Source organism: Rhamphochromis longiceps, linkage group LG22 (genome assembly GCF_057381845.1).
Source record: "Rhamphochromis longiceps isolate RC_006_pf linkage group LG22, R_longiceps_female_GT1.1, whole genome shotgun sequence".
Taxonomy (NCBI): Eukaryota; Metazoa; Chordata; class Actinopteri; order Cichliformes; family Cichlidae; genus Rhamphochromis; species Rhamphochromis longiceps.
Genome location: NC_140577.1, coordinates 10681592 through 10695473, shown reverse-complemented (window position 1 = coordinate 10695473; position 13882 = coordinate 10681592). Strand labels below are relative to the sequence as shown.

Genomic DNA, 13882 nt, shown 5'->3' with positions numbered 1-13882 from the left:
GAAGAAAAAAAAAAAGAGCGAGAGATGAGGCAGAGGCATGCAAGGAAGGGGAAGAGAAAGGAGAATGGTTTTGTCGCTTTGTTGGCTGATCTGGTTCAATCCTTGTGGTGCAGCAATTGAATTCCCATCCAAGCCTTTTCCTTAAGAGGATTTGGACTCAAGGGAGTCAACAAGCCACAGGACTACAGGGCAAGGGGAAGGAAACCCCTGATCAAATGATTGGAGTGATAAAGGAGAGGCATGGGTGCATGGGTGCGAGGAGAATAGATTGGAAAATTGCGTAGAGGTAAAAAAGAATTGATAACGATAAATCCTTCACACTATCACTTCTAGCAGGAATAATGTGGCAGCTATTTAAAGACTGGTAGGAAGCACAGATGGTTAGGAAGGTTAATGAAAGATGTCACCACATTAAAACCATCAGAAAGCAAATGTGAAAGAGAAAGGGGGCAGTAACGATTAAAGTGATGGATAAACAGTGGACGAGCAGAGGCAGGATGAAATGACGGGAGAGGAGTGGCAGGTGGTGATCTCTGATCCCATTATACAGGGCTAATCCTGAGCAGCAGTGAGTGTGTTTGGATGTGTAATGGTGTGTGCACACATTGTTACTGTTGGCATGCAGGAACACAAGTTTTGAGTCTGTCGGTCAAGTTGTAGACGGGTATTAAGAAAAAAATAGAGCGAAATGTATGAAAATTTCACTGCAACGCTAGTGGAAAGGTTAATTAAGAAAATGTTATTAAAGGTGTGAAAAAGAAAAATTGTATATAATTGTAAACTTTCACTTAACACTTTAAATCTTTGCTAAAGTATACATTTCATGAGAAATAAGCTATTTTGTTCCACTACTATGGTGAATCTCGACTGAAGTCTGGTTCTCAATGTTGCACAGAATCACTTCTCTAAAGTTTTAACAAGACATTTCTCTGTCGCTTCCCAATTCATTTTCTCTTGTGTCTGCCTGCTCTCCATCTTGCCCTCGCTAAAAAAGCAACAAACATCTGACAGCTCGATGCCTGTCAGATCTCTGCCAGCTTCCGCAAAAATAATAAAACTCAGGTGTAAACTTTTCAGAGCCTGAGAAACAGCAGGTACGGCGTGATGACTGATGCTCAGTGCATGCAACCAGGCAGCTCTCATGTCTCAGAGTTCAAAGTGCCATCGCCTACAGTGCAGTCATTCGGCCAGTTTGTCTGGACGTGAGTCATCATCGATTAAATTGCATTTTATGTTTTCAGGATACTCAGGATTTAACCTACATACACAAACACACACATAATGCCAAAAGGGTTTTATCTTTTGGTCCTAATCAAGTCTGGGTCACCAGGTCATATGATGATGCAAATGTACTCAAGCAGGTTAATGTAAGCTTTATAAAACTGTCTGTTCAGAAACGGAAATCCTCCTCTTATGTTCCGGATAAAAGAAAAGTGTGATTCAGCAAATTAGCAGCACATATTATCAAAACCTTTATGGTTTCTCCATACGTTATTTGACGTGTTGAGCTTTCTTCTAGTCGAGCGATACGGTTACACTAAAGCCAAGTTGGGTTGTAATGTGTTGGCACGGGCTAGAATAAATGATAAATAATGGCCACAAAATTCTTCCCTTTAATTCACTTGATGAAAAAAAGAAAAGAAAAAAAAAAGGAAGACACATCCAGATCTGAAGACACAGGCTTCAATTAATGTACTGGAAGGGATTCTGAGCCATGTCAGTTTGAAGAAATGTAGGCTCTGATAAGAGTTCTGAAGTCAAGAGTTGCGGGGGATATAATAGCACATTTAAGCCTTCATTAAAAGACATCCTGAAAGTAGGTCAACAGAAGAAGACATCTGAAAAGTGTTTTCTTGGCAGGACATCTCTCAACAAAGACGGGCAAGATGGCAATCACAGATGGAACCAAAAAAAGAAGGTGGCACAAAGTGGGCTCCAGCACAACAGAGACGAGCTCCAGCGTGGACTACGCATGACTCATGTAATTGCACATTAATGACACTGTCTAATTATGGGTGGGTGAGCTGAACAGCTTTCCAGGCTCAGCTTATGGTCCGATACCACAATCTTCTTTTTCTACTCTCCATCAATATAAAACCTTTAAATATTTCCAAATATGCCATATTCAATATTTTTAGCAAACCTCGGTACAATTGTTTAGCAATACTATAGGTGACTTAATTAGGTGGTGCATGTATATCTATACTCAGGTGTCCCGTGTTGGTAAAAAACACTGTTTACTTCACCGCCATCACACAGTTACCTGTATGGATAAGCAGTGTTAGAAAGTCACCCAAGGTTCAAGAAGCACAGGCTAAAGATTAGGGACCTTTTAACTGTGTTGAACACTTGCACTTGGCATGCAAGCACCACCACACTCACAACTACTTAGAGTCACATTAAACTGGCGTTAACACCAGTTTAATTTGCTCTCAAGTCAGAGTAAAGCCAAACAGCTCTCATGTAAAGCTAAAACAATTAGTTTATATTTAATTAGTTCTTCGAAATGTTTAATTATCCTATCACTTTGAAAAATTGGTTTATTGGACTCACTAATAAGCAAAAAACCTTAAACTTTAAGTGGTTCCAACTTCCTCAGGATTTAGATTTCATGTTTTCTTTCCTCTATACATCTCATACTACATTATGATAGAAAAAATAAGAAGTCCTCAAAATTTCCCTTTTCTTTTTACTTTTGTGGACTAATCCATTCATTCAAAATGCTGTAAATAGATAACAAACAAATGCTAGTTGCTTAAAGCTTTACAGGAAGAGGTAAGCCTCCAGTTAAATATTATGGCATATGCTGTGTTACGAAAAAAACAAAATCATGCTAATCTCTCAAAGAGGAAGTCATTTATAATGTACGTCTGTGTGCATTCGAGTGAAGTTTGACAGAGACGGCACATCACCATCCGCTCAGTTCCTGTGCAAGTTGAAACAAACCGATCCACAACAAAAGGAAAAATGCTTCCATGTTTTACATATGTCGGCCAGCTGCTGTATGTGCGATGCATTTTTCTCTTATCAGCCAAACAACAAAGAGAGAGCTTAGAAATATGAAAGAGTGACTCGAGTCATTCTGCATCCTGCGAGGTGGGTTACACTTCAGTTTTGATTAGCCTCTCACTGGAAAGTCTTTTAGGTGAGGACTGTGCGATTTTTATATTATGTTGAATAAAAAGAAGTTCCTACTCACGGGTGGGCTGTCTATATCAAATGCTGTTTTTCTTTGGTATATTTTTGTGACATTTTTTTAAAAGTTTCTGGCCTTGCTTGTCATTGGAAATGAAATTCTTATTCATGTTCCTGTCCTATGTAAATAATTGAATTCTGGCACCCAAAATAGTCCCAGTTCTGCCGCCAATGCAGCTAAGCTGCATTTTCAATATTTAATGAGTATGTGAAAGAATAAGCTGAGACTTTGAAAGAGTGCCAATTTATCAAGATGGGAAACACACTTTTGTCTGAAAGAACACACAATTACAAAGCCAAATAACAGAAGACAGAGATTTTTGTTCTCCTTCTTTTGGATGCAGGACAGAAATCACAACCAAAATTCCTGTAGCTAAAAATGGCTTTCAATGTGTCTGCCAAACCTTTGCTCTTGTGCTTTTCGCCCCAATTCATTCTCCGTGCTGTAATTCTTCAAGAATGAGTGGTTTCTTAAAACTACGGTTCGGGAAATGATCCTGGAAGGTCCCGAGATGACTGGCCAACTGGCTCTCCACCCGGTGCTCCAGGTTCAACTTCCTTATTGATGGCTGGCTACTAGGGTCTCAAAAGAATCATTATGTGGTTAAGAAAAGTCAAAAGATGAGTTTAAAGACAGCTTTTCTCCCAAGTCTTAGGGGAGTCAGGAAAAACAATGCAATAAGATGAAGCCATAAGCTCGAATAAATCGTACGGCATGAGAAACTTTAAAGATTGATCAAATAAAAACAAAGATATGCCATGAAAGCTGGGAGAGGTTGTGGTGGCACACTAAAAAGCTTCCATTATCAAAAAAACCCACCACAAGGCAACAGATGTGTTGCACAGTTTTAGCACTGTAGCTCTAAAAAAGAAAAAAGTCATAAGGCGTTTTGTGGTTACCGAGTCACACATGAAGTGCAACCACACTAAACAAAAGCAGAAGCTGCTAATCATCTTCAAACGGCTATCTTCAATAGCTTCTTCAGAGCTGATGCAGTAAATGTGGAGGCAGCTCTGTCTGCCATATACACATGTGGCAAGACCACTCGAGTTCATCAAAAAGAGCATGATGCTCCACAGTTAATGCTATAAAAGATGAAGGAAAGAGCTGATGCAGCCACGATTAGTCACATAAAATTACAGCAACTTGTCATTTGCTCTTTTTATGATAGAGGTGATAATTATTCCTTATTAAGCATTGGCCACAAGTGTAAAAGAGACTTTTCATCTCACTAACAATGAAACTGTTTTGAGGTATGGTATTATTCTAGTAATACTAATAAGACACAGATTTTGCCTCAACTTAGAAAGTTTAAAGTCAACCCTACTGATGCTGAGCCTAATAATCAGAGTTTTCTTCTCACGGTGCAATTCAACAGAGATGTTTTGTTAGACCTTCCTCTCCACTCCTGTAGCTTGTAACACAGGCTTGCCGAGCTCAAGCTGAGAGATTCTTAAACCCGAGAAAAATCCCTATGGAGCCAAAGCTGACATTATACTGTACTTATTTTCACAGCCTCTGTAATCATCTTCTTGACTAACAAGCTAATTTTCTCAATAGCATAAGTACTGGTCCAAAATCGCACAAGCTAGCCAAAGAGTTATGAGTTTTGGAGCTGCATGGTTTGCCAGTAAAAAACTGTCTCCTCAGATCCACTATTTCATTTATTGTGGTGAATCTGAAACCCCCTACAGTGAAAGCATAGTAAAACTGGGAGGCTCCAGCATTTCCTGCTGAGAGTGGAGGGTAGCGGTCATGCAGCCATTCCACTCAGCCACCCAATCACTTGATTAAACAAATTATCATCATCAAAGTAATCAAGCTTTGCACCCTGCCGGCCTTCATTACACCATGAAAATGGGTTTAACCATAGCATGAAAATCATATGGATTACAAGTGAAGCTGTGACCTTGGCTGGTGTCACTGTCAAAAACGGTTTTCGTTTTTTGGGGGGTGGCGTTTGAAAATAGAAAGCCAAATAGGCAAAGAGGATGGGTGAAAGAAGAAGACAGAATGAGGACATTGAAAACAAGACAAAAAACAAACAGACATCATTTGTTTTGAGATTAATATTAATTTGCGGAGCATTCACTTTTGTTTTTCAAAAGTATGGCAATGTCTCCGATCTAAACGTAGTCAGCAGTGCACAAGTAGATTTCCAGTAAACGGGTCAAAGAGTCAGCTGTGTACCCAACTGCCGACATGACACATTCTGACTGCCAGGCTCTGTTTATCTAGATACCTCTTCCTGAAAATTTCCACCCATCAAAAGGGTCACCCTGCAAAAAAACCTAACAAAAAACCCCACACACGCCAGCAGTCAGTGATACTTGCATTTCAAAATCAAAAATGGTTTCCATATGACATGGCTTCCCAGGTCTGAAACCTCTCTGGCCTGAATAATGAACCCAATCCCTCAGCACTGACTGCCGGGGAGCTGAACGCTGCTGATAGGGTTTACAGTTGGTGCCGAGAACACAGATGGCTGTTAACAGAATGAATTAGAAAAGATTAACTCGCCTGGTAGATTTGCCACATTAGTTCCCTTTGATCATGTTAACAAACATGGCAGAGAGATGGTCTGTGGCGTGATAAGGCTCGGGCTGCACAGTTATTGTGTGGGCAAATCTTACTTTTATTTAAATAACACTGACAGTATCAAAATGCAAAACAATGTGGAAAATTCCAATGTGGAGTTCAAAACAGCAGGCAAGATGTTGATCAAGATGCCAACTGTGCAGGCAAGTCAATTTCTTCTATGCAACTGTAATAGTTTGCACATGTTTTGCCTCATTAAGTCATGCCTGCTATAAGTTATTCATTTTCCATTTCTGTTGAAAAACTAGAGACCATCTTGCGGGACTGGAATCACACCAGGCACAACGACAATGAGATCTCACACATGCTTATACATCAGACAGAGATGCTTTTGTAAGGGAAGCTACAAACGCATTAAAAGCTTAAGTGGCTCCTCCACTTCAATTACCATTTCACACCAGTCAAGTTTTGTGACTGTCTCTTCATACACCACTTCTCATTTACACTCACGTGTGATAAAACCACATCTATTCTTTCTTTCTCATTTCTGCAATTCTGACAACACATTTTAAAATCAGCTACCATCCTGTTATGGCCATTTGTAGTCCGAGAGTTGCAGAAAGGAAAAAGCAATCTTGCTTGGTATATATATCTAGCTGCTATTCATATTATGCTTCTGAAACTCAAGCATTGTCAGAGAAGCTAAATATTTAACTGTTTTACTGCAGGATTTTGCATGAGAAGTAGGACAGTGAGTTTAGAACTCATTGCAGAACTCCCCTGACTTTTAAATTTACCCTAATTCTTCTGAAACATTTTGCTTCTGAATTGGTGTAAATATACTTCTCAGTAACTACCACCCTAAGAGATGCTGCTTTTTATTGCAGTACACTAACAAAAAAAAAAAAAAAAAAAAAAAAAGAAATTAAGAACAAAATTAAGTAAGGTGTTCCTAATAAAGTGACTAGTAAGTGTACACTGTATACGTGTTTGTGTGCGACTGTGTCTAAAAACTACTACTTATATATTTTATTAGTAGATAGCAATGTCCCTTTACATATTTTCCCTCTTTTGAACCACTGTTAGCTCATGCAGTCTTACAATATGAGTCACTGTCTCAACTGGATGGCTAATGTGGTCAGAGTTTAGACTTTCATCGGATGTCTGCCACGGTTCCAAGAGCAACTCAGGATACAGATCTGGGGTGTTGACATCAGAATTCCTTCAAATCAAAATAATGAAACTTCAGCAAAATCATCAGTAACTATTACCTTTGAAATTAAGCTGGAATTATTTGAAAACCACTACTGAAAACTAAAATGTTTTTCTGTTGCCAAAAATATGGAATACTGGAGACATTTTTAAGCCATAGCCCTATGGAAAAAAGCCCTAACATTAAATTACAGGTTATGTGCTCATAAGGAAATTATTGAAAGCTGGAAGCATTCAGCAGTTTACTTAGACTACCCACACAGAGACAAGAAGGAAGATTTCCTTTTTTTTTGTTGACATGTTATAATGGCAAACTCATCTCAATTATGAATATTCATGAGCACTTAATTGGAGCCTTTAAAGTCACTGCTTTTCACTAAATTGAGCTTGGATAACACACTGGCCTGCATTTAAAGGAAGGAAGTGTTGTGTGCTGTGTGGGGAGTTCACTAATGAATTCCCTTCCCCAGCTCATCAACTTCCCCAAATACTCTTTGGAATCTCACCGTTTTCGTATGAAAACAGCTCTAAATTAAGTGATTGCATGGAGTTTAATTTGTGGTGGGTAATACACCCTGCATAGAAAGCATAATTTACATGCTTTAGCTCATTCAGAGCTCATTCAGAGCTCAGGGGCAGGGATAGCTCAGTAGGTAAAGTGGTCGCCCCATGATCGGAAGGTCGGCGGTTCGAATCCACTTAACGGCTACCCTGAGGTACCCCTGAGCAAGGTACCGTCCCTACACACTGCTCCCCGGGCGCCTGCTTAGTGGGCTGCCCACTGCTTCACTGAGTGAATGGGTCAAATGCAGAGAAAAACAAGTAATTTCCCCATGGGGATCAATAAAGTATCCATTATTATTGTTATTATTATTTTGACTCAAGAGGAGGGAAATAATGGAAACACCAGACATTAAAGCAGAAATGTTTCTGTTTGGAAAAATGCCAGTGCAGATATCAATTTGGAGTCTTTTTGAAACGATAAAGCGTGCTCGTAAATATGAGTGAGCACAGATGTGTTAAATGTGCCGTGCTGTTTTCCATAGCAATCTTCGGAGTTAGATGGAAAAAATCTAGCTGACGTCATGGCTTCATATATCCACCATATTTGGATAGTGTACACATGGAACATATTTGTCCATATACCAGAACAAAGTGAGGCAAGACAGCGTCACAAGCTGCATTTGATTTCATTTCATCATTTAACGAGCCAGCCACCAAAACCTGAACTGACCACAATCTAAACTAATGATATTTAATACAACTTAAAAGGCAAAGCCTTTATTTTAAATAAAGTCAAAGGGTAGGCCGTCGAATGTCCGAATTCCCAAATTATAGTAACAGGAACAGCATAATGTATAAATCCTGTTCATTTTTCTATGCTTTGTCCTCTATGAACACTCTTGATTTCAACAGATACTTATGTTTAACAACCACCTGAATATCATTGCAATCTCAAAATATCACCTAAGGCCTCAATTACACAAACACAGACACCCGTCTGCGACCATCTGGCAACCACCAGCTGTAGGGAAAAGACTAACCCCTAACCTAACCAGTTGGCAAGTGGTTGCTGGAGGTCAGTGACAGTTGCTAATATGAAACTGGTTGCAAAAAGCATATGGTACTGCAACAAAAACCTACTTACAATTGTCTTGCTCACTAGTAATTTCCTGCAGTCAATTGCAGTTTACATGGAAGACCCTGACTTTGCAAACTACTCACCAAATTTTCATTTCCCAGTTTATGTCACAATTTTTCATGCAGCACTACAGCTCAGACAGTAAATGATGAGTTTCTGCAGATAAGATGGCATCATCCATGCAAACTATGGGTAACTGGGGCAATCTGCTTACTATCAAAACAATTACTTTTGGTACAAAACTTCTTGCAACCTATAAAAGCATGTATTCAATTCAGTTCTATTCTGTTTATATAGCACCAAATCGCAATAACAGTCGCTTTAGCACAGTAGATCGTACAATAATAGATACAGAGAAAAACCCAACAATCATATGACCCCCTATGAGCAAGCACTTTGGCAACAGTGGGAAGGGAAAGACACATATTCCCTAAGCAGTTGCCAATACTAATATATATATGTGTATATATATATATATATATATATATATATATATATGCATATGCACACTGTTGCACCACATGGTTCAAGCCCCGCACAAGACACTTTGCACACCTCACAAGGCTGGCTATCTTGGCGGAAAACGACAGAGAGAGATGGGGTTAAACTCCTTTTCTTTGATCTCTCTTTGTTTTTCCTTCTACTGAGTTAAACTGTAAAGCAACAGGCAGTTAAAAAAAAAAGAAAGGAAGAAAACAGACGTCCTGACAGGGTTTTCCCCCCCATTTCTCTTCGTCAGAGCCACAATCCCCTCAACCACGGTCCTGCCAAGGAAGTTTCCATTTGCTAAGCTAATTAAACCGAAGAAAAATGGGAAGAAAAAGGGTGGGAACACGGGTGGTGGTGAGGAGAGGGGGGTTATGTTCCTGATTTGCTGTGTCTAAATATTTTCAAAAAAGATCGCGACATGTGCGTGCAAAAGGTTTTGTTCAGTGCCGTGGCTCCAGATAGGCTGTGTCCCAACACAAACTAGCACTACTGTCACTGATTTCTGCAGTAGCCATGTCACCTTAATGTGTTTTCCCCATGCTCTGGTGGCTGGGATGACTGTGTATTTTAAACATGTGGTTATAAACTTGCATATACACGCACACACATGGATGTAAAAAGGCAAAAACAGGGTCATACAAACATGCCCATTAAACACAGTTTGACTATTTGTGAGTCTCTACTAGTATGCACAAGGCGCTGCCAAAGCAAAGGCCTCTTCCAACTCATCAACAAGGGAGAGGAGGGGAGGAGAGAGGAGGGAGGGAGGCAGCTTGCTTCAAACACATACGTTCTGCAGATGTTAGCAAATTCAATACAAGCTCTCACACCTTAAGGAAAGGGAAAGAAGGGGGGGGGGAATGAGTCCATCTTTGATGACAAAAAAAGAATATATATTATTTTCCTTCATTTCTCTCCATCTGCCTGAGAGGGAATATGCTGACAGTGTTCTCAGCCCACTCTGAGACACAGTGGTAATGACATACAGCATCTTGACCGCGCAGGCAGAGATGTGGCAAGAGGGGAGCAATGTGGAAGAGGGACCCAAAGAAACAACAAGGGGGAGGCAAGAGACCATGTGTGTTTATCTACTCGTGCTTGTGCGCCAGCATGGTGACAAAACAACAGTTCATGCATGGACACAGATGGATTCAGGGAAAAGGGTGGTGGGGGGTGGGGGTGGCGTTGTGCTTTCAGTGGTCTTGCAGCCCCTGCCTCCTGTGGAGTCCATTAGCGATTGCATAATGCTTGGCAGACAGGGACTGAGTGAATGCGCCCCCTGAAGGGTCAGACACTAGCGAGGACGTAGGATGTTCTGCAGCGCTCAGAAACTCTGCGCTCCCATGTGTGTCAATGGCAGATTAATGAGAAAAATAAGAAGTCCATGCCCCCCACCCTGCTTTTAAAAAAAAAACCTGCCGGACAAAACGCAAGCAGTTCCCTGTGAGCTGGTTATTATTTAAGACTGAGGAATTCTACACTGATGCAAAATAAAAGAGCATCATTAAATATACAGCAGGATAAGCTGCAGCAGCAGCACAGCATCTGGCTCCTGCTTGTACGTGTTCATTTTTATTCTCAATACTGGCTTTATCTACCTTTTAATGCCCTCCTTATTTGGACATTTCTGTTCTCGCATTTCCCTGCTGGTCCTCTCCTTTAATAGTATTCTCTTCTGGATTGAGTAGCGATTGAATAAGAGAAATATTTTGCCCATGCATTGCAGACAGGCATTTTACTTATTCATCATGAAGACTACTGGAAATGAAGTGCTTAAAAAAAAAAAAGCTTGTTGCTGTTAACAATGGTGAATGGAGAGAAATTTCGAGTGTACACACCTCATTCAGGCCCTGAAAGCCTTGTGCTGTGCAAAAAAAAAAGAAAAAGAAAAGAAAAGCAACACATTCAGTTCAGTTGCATTGGATAGAACGAAAAAAAAAAGAAAACATTAAGAGCGAAGAGAATGAAATATGAAAGAAATGCGTTTTCAAGATTAACATAAGCTTCATATCAATCTAATCACAAGGTAATAACAGTGTCAGTTATTTGCTCTTGGTCGAGGAAAGAATAATGTGTGTGAGTGTATTTGTATCTTTCTGGTAGTTTGAGGTTGTCTGGAAAAAAAAACTTAAGTTGAGAGGAAGGTCAGTTAACATTTGTGTTTTTGCTTTAATTACCACCAAAGCAGCAGATACAAAACAGTCATTTTAGTCATTTAATGAATCTTGAATACAGCTGCGGGACCTAGATGACATATCCTTTTCAGTAGAGAGTCAGCACCTTCTCCCCTCCCTGAAAAAGCCATCAAAGGCTTCATCTTTAGTTTTGTATTTGTTGCATTGCCCTTCTCAACCTTGAAATATTCTTAAGGCTCAGGCTTGGTGTGTCTTTTTGTCTGTTTGAGGATAGGATCCAGCCTCACTTGCCCTTTTGAGACGATACAGCTTTCACCCCAGATCATCTTCATGAATGGGGCAAGTCTACAACAAATGTCCAGGAAAAAAAATAAAAACTGTCAAATCTTCCATTCAATGGCTACAAAATACTGTGAATTTGAACCGGACCATTCACTGTAGCTCTGTCTCCTTAATCCTTCAATTTTCTTTCCCATCACACTCTAGTTTTTCCTCTACTGTCCTTGGAAGAGAGGCTCACACAATATCCAGCCTTCCTCTGAAGTCATTCCTTCTGAGAACGAGACAGTACTCAGAAGCCCCCCCACCCCACCACCCATAAATCACAGATGTAAAGGGAGGTGAACAACACCCCTGCTTCCCACCAAAACATGACACAAATTACACACCACAACATCTGGTGAGTGGTGTGCACCAAAACACAGCAGGGTGGGCTGAGGATATATAGCCTAGCTTCACTCAAACTCATCCTCCTTGTTCACAGAAGTACTTGGAAGCAGAGGCGTGACAAAGGGTAAGGTTGTAGTGGTCGTCAGCTGATAAAGACAATCCTGGCTGACTGAAATTGAGCTTTCTCTAGTTGTAAGGGAACCAAAAAACCTAAACGAAAAAACAATTGCATGTTAACTCTAGATGAGCTAAATCTAAAAGAGAGACAGAGGGTTTACATCCACCTTCTACTGGCATATGGTAGTGCCCTGAAGCTGTTGCAGGATGTGCCCGCTGTTACGAGACTATTTTTAGACCAAACTTATTGAAATACGCCAATTCTGGCATGCTCACACTCAAAGGTTACTCAAGCATGTAACACAGAACACCTGAAAGCAAACAAGTTAACATGCAAACTCGCCACTAATCAGCTCTGTTACGATCATGCCGCTTACACTTTGATTGACTTGAAGTAAATGTTTAGGTCATGTTAAAAGGTACAAACACCCTGTTTCCACAGGTAGCCTGCTCTAAAGATAATGGGTTAATCCTGGAAGGCTATTGATGTAGAGCTTTTCTCCTTATCAAAGTAACCCCAGGGATTGTCTGACCAATTTGTTCGGATGAGAGCGTATTGACCAACCGATCGACATGACAACTCAAAGATTCCAGACCTTGAAAAATGAGAGGGGAAACAATCAGACCGCTGCAGCTCCACACTAAGTACATCATCTTTGAGAGATATGACGACCGCACGCAAGCACGGTTTGGCAAAACCCGTCTTTTCATTAGCATGTGCAAGGACCTCACATGTGAGATTGCTGTAAAAGAATTACTCAGCAAGCAAGCTGGTGAGCAGGAAAGCAAACCAAAACACGATAAGTAAAAGAGGCACTAGTGGCGCCTAGAACTGCAGGGTAACAAAGAGTCCTGTCTCTTGCTCTGTGGTGATATAATTCCTTCTCTGAAGCCAGGAGCAGTTAGTTTTATCATTAAAATTTCAAAAGCCTCTAAGTGTTACAACATACCTCTGTGATGTAGTGGGGTAATTAACACACAGACAGATGTGCCTGAAGCAGGTTATCAACCACTTGTCAACATCGGTGCCAATACTGAGAATCAATGTCACGTGTCAATTTCCATCAAGGCCTTTAGGGGACACTGATAAAGGGAGGCCAGTAATGATCAGGTTAAAGTCTGCGTGTGCCTGCGTGTATGAATAGTTGATGAAGATTTAAAAGTTTTGCCAGATATTATATTTTATTCATATGAATCTAAAATGTAGCAAAAATTTCATTATAGGTCTATAATAGAAACCTCTGAGTATAATTGTCTCTTGTACTGAAATTTTGAGGACCTTTACAAAACTTAGCATCCTATAGTCAAAGTACAGTGAAGACTCATACGGTTTCTTGCAGACACAGAAAACATTAAAATAAAAAAAATGTGAAAAAAAAGTACTCTGGGGGTGACATCATGTAAAACAATGAGTCATTAAAACAACAGTGACTGAATCAGCTAATTAGACAAGTGGTTCTAACAGTGGAGGAGGCACTGTGCCAGGCGACAAGTCACAACCCACAGAGAAACAACAGGAGGGGACAATAATGACAGAGGCTGCACATAAAAGTGCCAAAATCTGTCATTCCAACAACCCAGCCAATTTACAGGGCGATGCCCACTCAGTTAGGAGACTTACTCTAGCCTGAAACTGGGAAGAGATAAGGGAAACTTCAGAGATTTTTTTAAGCATCATTAAGATGATTCTTGTCATCAAAATGAAGGGAGAGGGGGGGTAACAGAATTCTCCAGTCATGATGACATTTGCACTACTACTAATGTGGGCATGAATCTGCACAGTTGTCTCCATGGGGATTAAGAGATTCTCGTGAAATCACTGCAATACAGCTGCACAGAGCACCTCGTAGCCAGTTTAGTGACCCCTCGTTCCAGCCTAACTTT

The 13882-nt window shown here is 40.4% G+C and overlaps 1 protein-coding gene across 1 annotated transcript in view; it reads right to left on the bottom strand.

Annotated features, from left to right (window-relative positions):
• The window catches only part of sdc2 (syndecan 2), a 44459-nt gene that overhangs the window by 29815 nt on the left and 762 nt on the right, over positions 1-13882 (bottom strand). The window lies entirely within an intron of this gene.